We start from the raw sequence: 17,011 nt of genomic DNA on the forward strand, positions 1-17,011 counted from the left end.
AACGTTCATTCGGGAATTTGAGAATTTGTTAAAAAAACAGAAATCAAAATGCACTTTTCGGAGCGGCGGGGATTGAAAATGGCTTAATTAGTCGAAGGGAAGACGCTTGAAGACGTTTCCCAATTCTTTTCTTCCCCGTCTGACAAAATATTTGCCAAACTCTTTTGACAGCTGTCAAGTGGTGAGCCGGAAAATGGAAACGTAGCATTTAATTCTCTTTAGTTTTTTTTTGGGGATCTATTTTCCGAACCTTTTCCCTGTTTTGTTTTTTGGTTTTTGGCTGCTATGCAAATTTGCTGAAGCACTTTGTGTGTGGCTGGTATTGGGAGCGGGGACACACTCTTCTCCTTTTCGAATATCCATCCTCTTATGCCTGAGAGCTCTTGAAATTTAGAAAAAAAGATACAATTTTCTTTTTTTTTTTGTTTTTTGAGCAAATGAAATTTTCGCTTAATCTTGCACATGTGAAGAGCAGGCAGCTGAGCAGGAAGTGATTTTCCAATGATTAACTTTGCTGAAAGGGGATTTCTTTTGGCTGCACACGATCGGCAGATAGTTCGATGCTTAGATGGATGCATAGATACAAAGATACAGAGATACATTGCTACAAAGATACATATACGTTTATAATGCAGGCGGAAAAGAGGCTCTCAGGGGCCGGTGATCGTGTTTTACCTTTTTGCTTATCATCAAGCAGACATCGCCGATCGGGCCTCATTCATAAATGTGCACAAAGTTGACAATCTTACTCAACTCCGATGCATAAAGATAGCTGAGATATGTGATTTAATGAGTGGGCTTACACTCCCCGTCCCCTGGCTTCTATTTGTCTGTTTTTGTATTTCTTGTTCTGAATGCTCAATGCTCATTGCTAAGCAAAAGTATCGATTGCACTTGGCCAAAAGCGGCTAAATGAAAAACTGGTACAACGCTGATGATCTGGGGCGGCGTTCCTTTTTTTTTCTCACACACACGCCGCACGGATCAGAGATGAGCACGTGATCGAGGGATTATAAATTAAAGGTAACTAAGTAGATGATAGAGCTACATATTCCATGATTGAAAGACTACTATCCCATGATATCCCTTCAGATCCTTTTAGCTTATAAAGCTTCAGTTCTATCAATAATCCTTACATAAAATAACATTTTTAATATTATTTGAAGCTATTAATAGCTTTATAGCACCCTAGATAGATAGACCCTTTTCTAAATACAAAATTAAATATAAAACTTGCTTTTAAATCCTAATTTCCTAGCTTTATTTATTCTTAATCATATTAAAAAGGTCCCCTTATCCTTGTATATTCTTGAACGTGAGTCTGTTCATTGAAAAATCCCTGATTGCGTGAGTTTGGAAAGAAATCACGGACTCATCGCTGGCACAGGTACAAGTTGCCGGTGAAGGAGGAAGCAGAGATGTGGCAAGAGGCAGATTGAGCGGCGGCAGCAACTTTGGCGGTCCTTTTCCAGGAAGTTGCGCCTGGCGTGCGCGCTCATCGCAGCTGCCAGATATTCTCCCTCATTCACGCGACTTGAGGCTGCCTCCCTTGCCTTGCTTGCCTTGCCGCTGTTTCCCTCTATCAGCATCCGCCCGTCTCTGTCCCAGTCTCCTCGAGGTATCTCGAGTTTTATGCAAATTAAGCAACTGCAGCAGCAACGTGAGTTTTTAGCCTACTTTATGGGCATTGCTCAGTGTCAGTTTGGCTTCTTCAGTCCCTCGATGTTGCTGCTGGATTGTTGGTGTTGCTACGTTGCATCGATGTTGCTGTTGCTGCTTTGGCTGCTGCTGCAGCACTTGTTGTCGAGCTGTCCAACTGTCGAGGTAGGTACTCGGCACTTAAGCAGTTCAGCTTCGAGTTCCCCTCTCGGTATCTGTATCTGCAAGATTGTCGTGTACCTTTTTGTTGTCTATTAGCGAACAGCATTTTTGCTCGGATATGGAACCAGAACTCGCTTCTCGCATGCGCTTGAGCGGATTTAGCTTAATTTAAATCCAAATCTTTGTGTACGCACCGATCTCTATTCTTAGCCCGTTTATTGTTTTGCATCTCTCCTTTCTAGCGGTATTGTTAGCGATCAAGTAGTTTCTATATAGTTTCCATATCCCTGTTTTAAGAAGGGATCTTGCAAAGAGGCAGGGGCCGGGGCGTTTGGTTTAAAGCCTGGAAATTGGACTACATTTTCGCAGGCATTAAGCCGCCTAGGGCGAAGGTCCTTCCATTTCGCAACAGCCTTTGACATTCGCAAATCCATTCAACAAGAAACCCTGGTAAGGATCTTGACATTTTCTCAATCGCCTAAGCAAACAGTTTATCAAGTTCAATTGGTAGAGGAAAATGGGTCTTATATCATTGTTGTAGAGGAAGACTACAGTCTTCAAATACAAAACATTAAAATACCTTGTGCAAATATTAAAAGCTTATTTTTAATTGGAAGAGAAATATTTAAAAGAGAGTCCTTCAAATTAAAATATGTTAGAGATGGCTATAATTTCATTAAACTCATAAATATCATTAACCTTTTCGTATCTTAAATCCCTCCTGCCCATTATTCAACTGTCAACTTCCTCACAATTTACCAAGAACAACAAAGGCAGCAAACATCCATTGGAACAAGAATCAATAATGGTTATTAAAAAAGACATGTGTACTCAGTCATAAAAGACTGAAAACTTTTAAAATGCAAGCAAACCTATAAAGGGGCCTGATAGCGGATACGCATTGGAGATATTGTATCTTACAGATAACTTTGACTTGACGCAGTCAAAGTTGTAAAGAATGCGCCATTGCCGGGCAGAGCCACACCCACTTTCAAAACAAAGCCTATCCCTCCGGCCCCCACAACACACACAGAAAAAAAAGACATGTGCTTTGAGCCACAAATATAGAGAGAACCCTGAACAACCTGACGAGTCAGAGTCAGCAGTCAGGCAGTCTGTCTCAGTATCGGTGCGAGTATCACAATTCAATTAAGATTTATTTTTTGTTGTTAAACAATTTGTTGTTATTGTTTGCCCCGGACGGAGAGTGCTTTATATTAGGTATTTTCTATATTTATTTCCCATTGCCATTGATGGGAACGTGTTGCATGTTGCCAGCGTTGAAATTTGTTTGACTTGTGTCGAGAGTAAATTCCTGGAAATCGCATTTGCGGCAAAGATCGTTTCTTTTCAACTTTACTTTTATTTCAGTTTTTTGTCCACCTTCTTCAACCTGTTGCAGGGCAATGTTTAATGACAATATCTCTTTGTGGCGTGGGAGAATGTGGCGGAAAGTGTGTGTGCGAGTGTGTCTCTTATCTGCACCGTGGGAGTATCCATTACCTTAATACTTAACTCGCCGGGGCACTCCCCTTCAGGTGGAGAGGTATTTATGGTAGGGCGATTAATTAATTAGCGCAATGCTAATTATAAAATTTATCGAAAGCGATTCGATTAAATGTGCGAAACGACGGAGAGAAAGAGAATTAAATAAAAATTATTAATCGCCGACTAATTTGGCCGGGGCCAATTGAACAAAGTTTTTACATTAAACAAAAGATAAGCAAAGCCTCGGACTCCTCCTCGTCCTCATCATCGTCGTCTCTCTGTTGTGCAATAAAAATTCATTTCAATTCGTTTACGCGTAATGAAATGGAAGTCATATAAACGTTGCCCACGGACAAGGACTGGGACATTTATTGAATGTGTATCTGTATCTTTGCATCTGTATCTGGCAGCCAGACAAAGTTGTGTGTTGCCCAGCTGCTGTACTTATTATTGGGGGGGCCCAGTCCAGTCTGGATATGGGTGGTGTATCATCAAATCACATTATTACGAGTGTTTTGCCATTCAGTTTGGTCTCAAATGCTGCTTCTGCTCTTGGTCTTAATTTTTTTCCTTGTTTTTTGTATCTTTTTTTTTGTATTTAAGCCAGCTACATACGTATATTTGTTAGCCCCCAAAAGTGGTCCCCCCTTTTCTGGTCCTGTTCCCTCCGCGTTTTGTTTATCCCACACAAGGCAAATATTGGGTCGCCTTCCAGTCAGTGTGTGTGTGCGAGTGTTGCGAAGAAGCTTTAATGGAATCTCGTCATAAATTCAAATTTTATTACTGCTCATATTACGGCTGTGCTTACAGAGAGAAAAAAAAGCCAGACAGGGGCATCAGGGGTCCAGCAAACTTAAATGGTAATTCAATGCGGGGAATACACCAACAAACTTCGGCCAATTTGGTCAAGAAAGAGAGATATTTTGATTGAAAGGAGATGGCCCTTCTCCACACATCTCATGTCCTCATCCTTAGTCCGTCATGTACTCTACAATATCGTCTATATTTGTAACTTTTTCATTTACTTCTGCACTGAAACCAGTGTATCCAGCTAAATGACAGCACACAAAACAGCGAGCTTCAATCACGCGCAATTAATCTGCTCGAAAATCCTTTTATAGATAATCGCGCATACAAGCTCAGACACTCACACACACTGTCGCTGTCGCTGTTCCTGGCGTATCCTGTGCAGTTTTACGACAATTGTTATTGTTATTGAGGCATTTTCGAAATTAACAATTTTAACGCTGACGACCAAGTTGAATGACAACACAGAGCAGTAGGAGAATAAAATGGAAAAAAAAAGCGAAGCCAAGAGCCGGAGGAGCATGTCAATGATGATGACGACAACGACGGCTCCTGCCAAGCGGCTCCTCCTGCATGCATCATAATAATAAAATACACACAGGCACGGAGACACACAGACATACGGATCCGATCGGATTGGAGTTGGAGTTCCGAGACCGAGACTGAGACTGAGAGATACTTGACGGACAAGGACAACCTCGTGGAATGCACCAGAGCTGAACGAAAGAGGAGGGTTGGTGGATGGAGGGCGGGTAAAATCCGGGGGATAGCGCCCCAGGCGGTTCTAAAAGCGTCAACGCAAATTAGCAGCAAAGTGTAAATTGGAAATGCTTTTTTTGGTGCACCCCCCACACACAGACAGTGTCCGAAGTTGCAGGTGAGGATTGAATCTGGCTTTGGGTTCGAATACGGGTATGGACATGGACTTGTGGAGCCATGGGGAGCTGCCTTTTAGGGCCTTTAATTAAGTTGTTATTTGGCCTGCTGATTAGAGGCAACATTTTTTTAAAGTCTACACTGAAGTCTACATTTTTGAATTTAAAAAACAGTGGCAATTTGGACAAATTTGAATAATTTTATGAAATAAAATACATATTCTTTCACCAAGTATTTCACCACTTTCACCATTAAATTTTGTGTCTAAATTTTTTCCAAGTGCTTAAGGTCCTCTTCCCTTTTTTTTGTCGGATTCCAATGTTTTGAGAACTGTTTGCGGTTTGATCAATGGCCATTACTGATAGACATATAAACCCAAGAGCTGTAAAAATGTCAAATTTGCGTAAGTTACGATCGTGTAAGTAGGGAAAATTTTATGATCTACAAATTGATCGGGCGTTTTTTTCACTCTATCTTGTGCTCTGAGAGCAGCCTCGATAAATTCTTCAACTTGCCAATAATAAATTAATTGCCATAGCCAACAAAAACTTGCCCATCTGCTTAGGCATCGCATTGGATCCGGAGATGATCATGCCGGCCAGCTCTAGTCAGTTGGGCACCCAGTCAGCCAAGTTGGTTTAACCGATCCGATCCAATCCGATACGAGGCAATCCAAGTGTGTGGTCTCCATCTCTATTTCCATCTTGGTCTTTGGATGAGCTTAGAGATATTTGGCTTCGAGCCTCTGGTTTTCAGCATTTGCGTCGCATTCAAAGCCAAAACTATGACAAATTTATTTCAAGTTGTGTGCCGGAGAGACCCCACTTATTTCTATTTCTTCATTAAGTTTTCATCAGTGAAATTAATTATTCATGTCTGAATATCTTCAAATCGCATACGTTTTCGATGTTTCCATTTCGATTTGTTTGCATTTTTTCTAGTTTCGTTTCGTTTTGTTTGTTTTTTTTTTTTTTAGATTTTTGTTTCTATGTCATTTAATATTTATAATTTAATCTCCTTGGGGGACGGCTCATATGTGTTGATATTTCACGAGTTAATAACTTGATTAAACATACGTTTTGGGTCTCTCCCCATTCCTTCTCCCCTTTTGGGTTCGACTCTCGTCGAATCGCCGTGTGTGGGAAATGCCAAGTCGAAGATGCCTCATACATAATCTCCATAAATTTAATTAAGTCGAAAAATGGTCAGAGTATCTATTGGTTTTAGGCTAGGAACGGATTAAAATATATTGAGAAGTCTCAGATGCTTGCCCTATTTTTCTATCCTAAAATAATTTTCAAAGACACAATAGCAATTAATTTTCTTTGCATTTAAGCTATTTTGTATTTCCGGTAGATGTTAAAGGGCATTTCAAATTAATATGTTTCAAATGGACGGCTAAAATATTATTAAAGCCTCCTTCAGTTCTTATTAAAAATCCATAAGCAAGAGTCGTAAAACCCCAGAGTGCGATCTCAAATAAAGCAATCAAGTCATAAAACCCACAAAATTGATTCATTTTCGTCACTAAAAATACCTTAGGTCGGTGAAACCGAAAATGTTCGGGGAGGCCTATAAAGTCGCAACCTTAATCACAGAGCAGGCCGGCCCAAAACGAATAATGAAATGCATACAACTTAGTAATCAAAATCGAAATCAAATAAAATGCCAAATGTTTTTATTTCAACAGCTACGCTCATTTGGTGGCCACTTTGGCAGTCGGCCAGCCAGAGCCAGGCCAGGCCAGCCCAATCGACCAAAAATACCAAATCTAAGCCAAATGTTTCTATTAACAAACATACAAATGCCTCTTCTGGGTATGTAGTATATCTATGTAAATATTGAGATTTGAATTTCTGGGGGCGCCTGATTGCATATTCATCAGATGCAAATGGCAAAACCTTCCAGTCGCATTAATCGTTAATCGTTGGTGGGCCAGAGCATTTATTTCATATTAATAAGCAATTTTTTAAACGCTGCTCGACATCTTATGGTAGCTGACGAGTTGCCCTTTTTGTAAAACACATCATCATCGTTCGATAAAATCCATAAAATATGCTAAATAAACCGAAATATTTGTAAAATTTTGTGTTGTTTGAGATTATTGATTCCCTGTAAGTTAACAAAACAATATTAAGAGAATCGATCCACTATTCGATCAAGATACCCCACTCATGCTATTGGCCAAGACTCGCCTACGCAACTGCACTATTTCGTATTTCTGGACTTCGCCCATTTTCGAAAGGGGTTCAGATAAATTTTCCCATAAAAATGGGATCCAATATGTTGTTTCCAGGTTTTGATGCAGATTTAAAGAGAATCCATCCACGATTCGTTTAAGGTACCCCTTATACGAGAGAGGAGCCTTTGCGAGAGCCACTACTTCGTATTTCTGGATGTTCCCCATTTTCTCAGGGGGTCCATCAGGAAAAACAACAAAAATGGGATCCAAAATTTTTTTTCCAGGTTTTGATGCAGATTTAAAGAGAATCCATCCAGAATTCGTTTAAGGTACCCCGCTCGAGATTCTGACCGATATTGGCCAAGATATAACCTTCGCGAGAGCCACTATTTCGTATATCTGGATGTTCCCCATTTTCTCAGGGGGTCCATCAGGAAAAATAACAAAAATTGGATCCAAAAATTTGTTTCCAGGTTTTGATGCAGATTTAAAGAGAATTCATCCACGATTCGTTTAAGGTACCCCACTCGCGAATCTGACAGGTATTGGCCAAGATATAGCCTTCGCGAGAGCCACTATTCCATATTTCTGGATGTTCCCCATTTTCATAGGGGGTCCATCAGGAAAAATAACAAAAATGGGATCCAAAAATTTGTTTCCAGGTTTTGATGCAGATTTAAAGAGAATCCACCCACGATTCGTTTAAGGTACCCCGCTCGAGAATCTGACAGATATTGGCCAAGATACAGCCTTCGCGAGAGCCACTACTTCGTATTTCTGGATGTTCCCCACTTTCATAGGGGGTCCATCAGGAAAAATAACAAAAATGGGATCCAAAAATTTGTTTCCAGGTTTTGATGCAGATTTAAAGAGAATTCATCCACGATTCGTTTAAGGTACCCCACTCGCGAATCTGACAGGTATTGGCCAAGATATAGCCTTCGCGAGAGCCACTATTCCATATTTCTGGATGTTCCCCATTTTCATAGGGGGTCCATCAGGAAAAATTACAAAAATGGGATCCAAAATTTTTTTTCCAGGTTTTGATGCAGATTTAAAGAGAATCCACCCACGATTCGTTTAAGGTACCCCGCTCGAGAATCTGACAGATATTGGCCAAGATACAGCCTTCGCGAGAGCCACTACTTCGCATTTCTGGATGTTCCCCATTTTCTCAGGGGGTCCATCAGGAAAAATAACAAAAATGGGATCCAAAATGTTGTTTTCAGGTTTTGATGCAGATTTAAAGAGAATCCATCCACGATTCGTTTAAGGTACCCCGCTCGAGAATCTGACCGATATTGGCCAAGATATAGCCTTCGCGAGAGCCACTATTCCATATTTCTGGATGTTCCCCACTTTCATAGGGGGTCCATCAGGAAAAATAACAAAAATGGGATCCAAAAATTTGTTTCCAGGTTTTGATGCAGATTTAAAGAGAATTCATCCACGATTCGTTTAAGGTACCCCACTCGCGAATCTGACAGGTATTGGCCAAGATATAGCCTTCGCGAGAGCCACTATTCCATATTTCTGGATGTTCCCCATTTTCATAGGGGGTCCATCAGGAAAAATAACAAAAATGGGATCCAAAAATTTGTTTCCAGGTTTTGATGCAGATTTAAAGAGAATCCATCCACGATTCGTTTAAGGTACCCCGCTCGCGAATCTGACAGATATTGGCGAAGATATAGCCTTCGCGAGAGCCACTACTTCGTATTTCTGGATGTTCCCCATTTTCTCAGGGGGTCCATCAGGAAAAATAACAAAAATGGGATCCAAAATGTTGTTTTCAGGTTTTGATGCAGATTTAAAGAGAATCCATCCACGATTCGTTTAAGGTACCCCGCTCGAGAATCTGACCGATATTGGCCAAGATATAGCCTTCGCGAGAGCCACTATTCCATATTTCTGGATGTTCCCCATTTTCATAGGGGGTCCATCAGGAAAAATTACAAAAATGGGATCCAAAATTTTTTTTCCAGGTTTTGATCCAGATTTAAAGAGAATCCACCCACGATTCGTTTAAGGTACCCCGCTCGAGAATCTGACAGATATTGGCCAAGATACAGCCTTCGCGAGAGCCACTACTTCGTATTTCTGGATGTTCCCCACTTTCATAGGGGGTCCATCAGGAAAAATAACAAAAATGGGATCCAAAAATTTGTTTCCAGGTTTTGATGCAGATTTAAAGAGAATTCATCCACGATTCGTTTAAGGTACCCCACTCGCGAATCTGACAGGTATTGGCCAAGATATAGCCTTCGCGAGAGCCACTATTCCATATTTCTGGATGTTCCCCATTTTCATAGGGGGTCCATCAGGAAAAATAACAAAAATGGGATCCAAAAATTTGTTTCCAGGTTTTGATGCAGATTTAAAGAGAATCCATCCACGATTCGTTTAAGGTACCCCGCTCGCGAATCTGACAGATATTGGCGAAGATATAGCCTTCGCGAGAGCCACTACTTCGTATTTCTGGATGTTCCCCATTTTCTCAGGGGGTCCATCAGGAAAAATAACAAAAATGGGATCCAAAATGTTGTTTTCAGGTTTTGATGCAGATTTAAAGAGAATCCATCCACGATTCGTTTAAGGTACCCCGCTCGAAAATCTGACCGATATTGGCCAAGATATAGCCTTCGCGAGAGCCACTACTTCGTATTTCTGGATGTTCCCCATTTTCATAGGGGGTCCATCAGGAAAAATAACAAAAATGGGATCCAAAATTTTTTTTCCAGGTTTTGATGCAGATTTAATAAGAATCCATCCAGAATTCGTTTAAGGTACCCCGCTCGAGAATCTGACCGATATTGGCCAAGATATAGCCTTCGCGAGAGCCACTATTCCATATTTCTGGATGTTCCCCATTTTCATAGGGGGTCCATCAGGAAAAATTACAAAAATGGGATCCAAAATTTTTTTTCCAGGTTTTGATCCAGATTTAAAGAGAACCCACCCACGATTCGTTTAAGGTACTCCGCTCGAGAATCTGACAGATATTGGCCAAGATACAGCCTTCGCGAGAGCCACTACTTCGTATTTCTGGATGTTCCCCACTTTCATAGGGGGTCCATCAGGAAAAATAACAAAAATGGGATCCAAAAATTTGTTTCCAGGTTTTGATGCAGATTTAAAGAGAATCCATCCACGATTCGTTTAAGGTATATCCCCGATACTTTTTTTCCTTTTCTTGAAAGGGAGTCTATTATGGTTGATAACCATTTTATACGTAATCGAAACAAGGGTATTTTTTTCTGTCCTAAAATGTATTTCTTGAATATTTTATTAAAGTCAACCTAAGACTAAACACATTCCGCTTATTTATTTCATATGAATGTACATATATTATATTGTGAACGAATATTTTTCATATAGTAATAGGGTGGCCCTGCGAAACCCGAATGTTAGTCAGCCAGGCAGTCGCCCAGCAGAGGGGGTCTGCTAATTAAAAAATGTTCGTTGACAGTTATTGTTATTTGGCCATATATCAGGGCATTTCATTGGGAATTCCGCCAGGCCTGCCGGAGAGCTACCAAATTGGTGCCGAAGAGTGCCCACCACCAGTTGCGTTTTATGCTTAATTGAGTTATTTAAATATTTTATTTGGCCAGAGACAAACCAAAAATAAAACAGAAGAGAAAAAACAAAATAAATAAATATACGGGCTGAGAGATAGGCCAAAAAAAGCCATCGGTTCGGTTGAGTTCGAATCCAAATTAATATCGCGTTGTCACACAAAAGTCAAACGTCATTTAACAAATGTTGATATGTTAATACTGTTGCCACCGGCGAGAATGCAAATTCAGTCAAGATACAGATACTATTCACAAGATACAATTTGTTGTCGCTACTAACTGCTGCATTTCTGTTTCAGTGACTTTGGTGAGTTTCAATTTTAAAGCGATTATGTTAATGCTCGAATCGATTCAAATCGAATCGAATCCAAACGAAATGAAACGAAAACGAAAACTAGTTTCCAATCAGCCATTATCAATTAACTGTTTTGCCTTCTTGCCGAATTTATTGGCCACCTGCAACTTTTCAACTTATGGGGAGACTCCTGTGCTTTCAATTACCTCCATTCGAACTTTCAAATTCAAATTAATTTTCCGTTTTCCCCAAGCCTAATTGGCAATATGTGCGCCCAATTAATGGAAATGTTTGGGCGCAAAAATAAAACGGAGTGAGTGGTGCGGAAAAATGGAGAAATAGAAAATAATTCGCCCAAGGCTATTCCTGAAGTGAACGAGCAAACACTGTTTCAATTCCGGCCCAAAAGTTTTCCCCATTTTCCAGTTTGGATTTTTCACTTTTCCTGCCCTGACGACTACTGGGCTGACTGCTGCCATTCTCCCTATCGTGTTCACCGTACCACCTGTCGTATACGCAATGACCAGGAATTGTTCTTCGCCGAGCCTTCCTCTTTTTTTTCGTTTTGTCAAAACATCACGTAAACAATTGAGCAGCTTCTGGGGGGAAAGTGGCAGAGCTGTGAGTTGAAATTATGGAAATTGGCTAGAGTGGGGTGGAAGAGCCAGGGCCAATTCATCAGCAACGGCCTTGGGGGCAAACAGAACGGGCCAGAACACAGGGGCAGCACTGCATTCAGAGCAAAGTTCATGTTGCAAAATGCACTCAGCTAGCGGAGGAGTTAGGTTCATTCCTTTCCTTTTAATTCATTTCAGAGACTTGTGAAATTTTTGTATTTTTAAGCTGAGTTTTTATACACTTTTTATTGAGAAAGTTGGGAAATAATACAAAATTTCTCAAATATTACTTAGTATAACTTCAACCAAATCTTTTTTTATTCAATTATATTTTATTTTTAGTTCCTAAACCTATATACCCCTTATACCAGAGCACCGAAAGCTAATTGTTTTGATATGTAAACCGAAACCAGAACCAAAAATCAACACGCAACATGGAGCGTTGTGGCAGGGCAAGCTCAAGTACTGCCAAAGGGTGGTGAAAAAAATGGAATGAGGAGGTTGGTGGGAGTGCAGGGCCTTCGGCTCGTTGAACATACGACGCGTGTTGCACGCCCCCGCATTGCAATCGCTGTTGTTATTGTTATTGCTGCTGCCGTTGCCATTGCCTCACTGTACTGTGTGTGGATATGCATCCATTCTGGCTGGTGTTCCCTGTGCCTCATTGAGCATGGTTATTGCCAAGCTTTTTGTGCTAATTAGCCACGCTGCTTCATGGTTATTAAGATTGCGTCAAGTGTACCCTGCACCACTGCAGCCACTCCCACTGCAGTTACCCTGCCACCACCCATCTGCCCACCCTTCGACCCCTTTTTTATTCCATAGCCACTCCCAAATAACCAGAGAGTGTTTGTGTGCGAGCGAGCGAGCCAGCTGGGGGCGCATTTTGCATTTTGGTGCTGCCACAAGGACGTTGCACCAACGGGTGGCAGGTTGCATCAGCCCATTGCAGCATATTCATATAGCATATTCCTATATTGTAGTAGCCAGATAGGCCTTATTATGGCATACGCATCCTTCAACTTCAGCGCGGTCGTCGGTGCTGCAAAGAGCGCTTGAAAAAATGTGAAAAATACAGCCAAACGGAAAGAATGTGTAAAAGAATTTCAGGTAAACGTCTGGAGTCTAAAAAGTCTGGAATCTATTGATAAATTTTAAATATTAACTTTATATCCCTTTATATATTCAAACTAGAAACATTATCATTATCATTAACCAACTAAAAAAAATATCTAAAAAATAATTTTAAAAAATCTTCCCTCTACAATGGGGTTGTTTATTTTTTATAAATCTTAAAACTCTTATATATATGTATATATCTATTAAATTGTATATCTTCTATCAGATTACCTGGGTTTTCTACATGAATCTTCTACATTTGCTCAGAATTGGGTGTGTTTCTTGGCTAAGCAGCATTCTGGCGAATTCGCCGCAAGTTACCAGGCGGTAGAGGGAGCCACTTGTCACTAAATAAAATATAAAACTTAAATTTTAAAAACTATTTACTAAGTAACTAGTTAATAGTAAAAAGTAAAATTTAAATTTAAATTTAATAACGAAAGATTTGTGTGATTAATTTTATACCTTGAATACCAACACTGGCATTATTTAAAGTTTTCAAGAGGTAGAAACCTTTCCGGTCCATTCGTGCCAATGGCTTGCACTTGATAATTGATTGTGGGCTGTCTATAGAAATGGTTTCTGCCCCTCCAACGTGCAACTCTCCCAGTTGCAACCCAAATCGAAAGCCCAGCACGCGCCACTTCTTCAGCGCCCTCAATTGGTTTGGGGCAACATGTTGCTGGGCGCCGTTTCGCTGGATTTTGTTTTCATTTATTTGTATTATTTTTTTCAATTTTTCCCCCACACTTCCTGGTTGCCATCGTGGACCCTTTTTTTGCAGGAGCCGCAGGCTCTTGACTTGTGCTAATTAACTGTAAGCAAAATAACGCAAAATGCGCTTTAATTGAATAAAAACGAAACTGAATACCATTTAAGCAATTTTACGAATTCCTCTGGTGTAGGAGCTACCACCGAAGGCAAATGAGGCAAAAGTATATATTTCCTCGACATCAGTGCTCCCTTTTTTTTTTGAATATCCTTGCGCCACATTAAACACACTCCCAGGCTGCAGGGATACCAAGGAAGAGGGGTAAAGTACAATCGCAGGACGGAGAGTGGGGATAAAAGTAACCATTTGACAACATCATCGCCCAGACCCCCTTTTTCTGAGCTGATTAAATTGCTACTTACTTCAGACGATGAGGATGATGACGTCGTCTTCGTTTTGGTCCTCGACGTCTTTGTTCCCGGGGCCACCTTTTCAATAGCTGGCGATATTTTTGCTATTTTTTTCTCTCCATTTTTTTTTGGGGCCAAATGTGTCTAGCACTTGGCCCTCCCACGAGCTTGCCAGTTGGTTACCTTAAGTGGTAGCAGGCCTCGCGTGTATATCCTTGGGCCGAGTCCTTTGGTCCTGCGAACGAGTACTCGAATCCTTAAGAGCGTAAAACTATTTATGGATATTTGTCGCATAAACAAGTTGACCCAAGAAGGACTGGGGCAAAGGGGCACAGTCGGAGGCTGAGACTGAAACTGAAGCTTTAAGAAGTTGTTTTCTGGGAAAATTTAGTTTTGGGCAATACTTAGAGAATTGGATTCAATATCTTTACTTTCAAGTAGCTTCATATACTTACTCTTATTACCCCGTTTCAACCCATTATTTTTGCCAGTGCTTTCCATTTGGAATACCATTTTTGCGATAAATTCAGGAATTATCCTTTAAGCTTCTTAAAGAGGGGCTACACCAACTTATCGCATGTTTAGCAGCCAACGATTCAATGAAAAAGTTGTAGTTTCGATTTCCGCCATCCTCCCCCCTGGGACGAGAGATCGTTTTCAATTTTAATGATGATGGGTTTATTGTATGATTTCTTCTGCTTTGTTTATGCCACTGCCGCTCATAACTTGTCATAAATTTGACAGGCGAACTCGCATGCGGGTCCATTATAAATGCATATATCTGATGCGGGGAGCTCCACAACTCGAGCACTCTATAGCCACTCTTTTGATGATTCCCACATATACAATATAAAAATATCTAGTTATTTTGAATTGCAAATAATAATGACGCACTAATTGCAGCGAGTTAAAGAATTCCGGGCCGCACTCCGATGTCGTTTCCTTCAATTGAGGAGCCATAAAGCCCGAACCCAAGTAAAAGTACACAAATATTTTACGACGAAGCAATTGGCTATGAAATTAATTTTAGGAGAGGACAGAAGAAGAAGCTGTTAGTTGCAGCAGTCTGCCGGCCTGCCTGCCCGGTGGCAGGAACTGAAATTAATGTCGCGTGCAACAGCGCAGCAGAATTAAAGGAAGTGCCCCACCACTCCTACTCCTTTCATTCTCTTGGATTTCCTCCCATCCTGTGTGGCATATAGTGTCTTACCTGGATTTGTTTTTTTTTATTCTTAAATATTCTTGTTTTTTTCGGGCGCCTCTCTTTGATGTGAATGGGCTCTTTGAAGTGCTCCTCGTAGTCATAATCATTTAATAACTGCATCGGGTGGCGCCCATCAGCCAATTAGGAGGCTTTTTTCCTTCGAGGAGCTGAGGCAGGCCCAGAACCGGCCAGAAAAAAATGTGTAGTTTGTGTTGACCACTTGAGATGATTGAGCGATTGAGGCCAACAGCGAAAAACAAGACGTCATTGGTTTGGCAGGTGTCTGTAAAAATGTTTAGACTTCTGGCCACAAAGCTTGGCAAGTGTTTGATTTACGTGTGTACGGCCAGTATGTTTTTCCCCAGACAAGAGACCATCATCATTGGCTCGAAAGTGTGCTTTTTTTTCATAAACAACTTCGGGAGAAATGAAATTTTCTTTCTTTTCGGTTAGAAAAACACAGGAAATGGTCTCAAAACAGTTTAAACTTTTAAAGTGAAGTTGTAGTTGGCACTTCAAAGGGAGTTTTGTACTTTTTTTGTGGGCTGGTTAGGCGACAATTAGCCGAAAGCTTAAACGGTCCGCTGTCATGCCATTGTCACATTAGATATTAGATGGTGCTGAAACAAGCAGTTGGCCCATAAGGGTGTTTCATTGCACAAAACGTTGTGACATTACAATTTTACGCTACATTAAACATTCCCAATGGCCAACGTCACTGAACCTTGCTGGCCAAAGTGGCAATACATTTTTTGGTAATAATTACTCCTGAATCGTTTTGGAAATTTGTTGCTGAAAGAAAGGAGTTTTTCACAAATCTTTCTAGAATCTAGAAGAAGAAATATCCAAATAATACACTTTTAATACCAATTTAAAGATAAAGTTCTTTATTGTTAGTTCTTAAATTTTGAAATAATCCCTTAAGAACTAAGTAATTCCTAATATCCATAATGAAATTCCTTAATTTAAAGTTTCAATATTCCTGTTAAAAACCAAGATCATGATACAACTATATCAGATCAAATATATTTTTTATCTATTATTTAAGATCAAAATCTTGACAAATGTAAACCGATAATCTAACCAATATACTAATGTTTTCAGCTGGTACTTGAGCAAACCCTCAGACTCTCACTCTGACTCATTAAGATAAAGCCTTAGGGGTGGCTAATATTTTTTAAGCCTCTATTTTGGACCATCGATCCGTGTATTGACAGCACTTCTGCGTTGAGATTAACAGATCACGCCACAGAGTCGGAATCATCGTCAATCACTTCCATATCAGCGGCTTAAGTAGTTCATTAGAAACCATTAGAATGAGGACCCGGGGCGGAGATTAGACGCCGCTTGGCCCTCTCCCAGCCCCTGTCCGAGGCTCGAGCTCTTGATTCTCAAAGTGCCGCAATGAAAAGGCACTTGAACAACAATTCCCTCACCTTCTCGCACTCCTCCAAAAGACACGGGCCCATTGTCAAGCCAATAAAACTGGTCAGCAGCCCAGTCTCGATTCTCATTTCTCGATTCTTGGACTCGTATTTTGTCCCATTCCCATCCGACAGATACAGATACTTATCTTTTTTTTTTTATTTTTCTTTTGGGGACAGGGGGGCGCTTGTACTTGGGAGTGTAAGTGTAAGTAAAAGTAAATTAGATAAACGCCAGAACGAACAATCATGACACAGACTATGGATGGCTCTGTCTCTCTCTAGCCCCAAGATTGCCGTCTCTTTCTGGTTGGAGCCTTAAAATGAATCTTAATTGAACCAAAAAAGACGGCGACGATGAACGATCAAAGCGGTATCGCCGCCCTGCCACTTCGATCGCTTCAGGAAATACGGCTGGTCAGAGCTCAATGAAATTGACAAATGTTTGGACAAATAGACTAACCAAACGATCGACGGA

The sequence above is a fragment of the Drosophila ananassae genome, chromosome 3R, assembly GCF_017639315.1.
Source record: "Drosophila ananassae strain 14024-0371.13 chromosome 3R, ASM1763931v2, whole genome shotgun sequence".
NCBI classification, from domain to species: domain Eukaryota; kingdom Metazoa; phylum Arthropoda; class Insecta; order Diptera; family Drosophilidae; genus Drosophila; species Drosophila ananassae.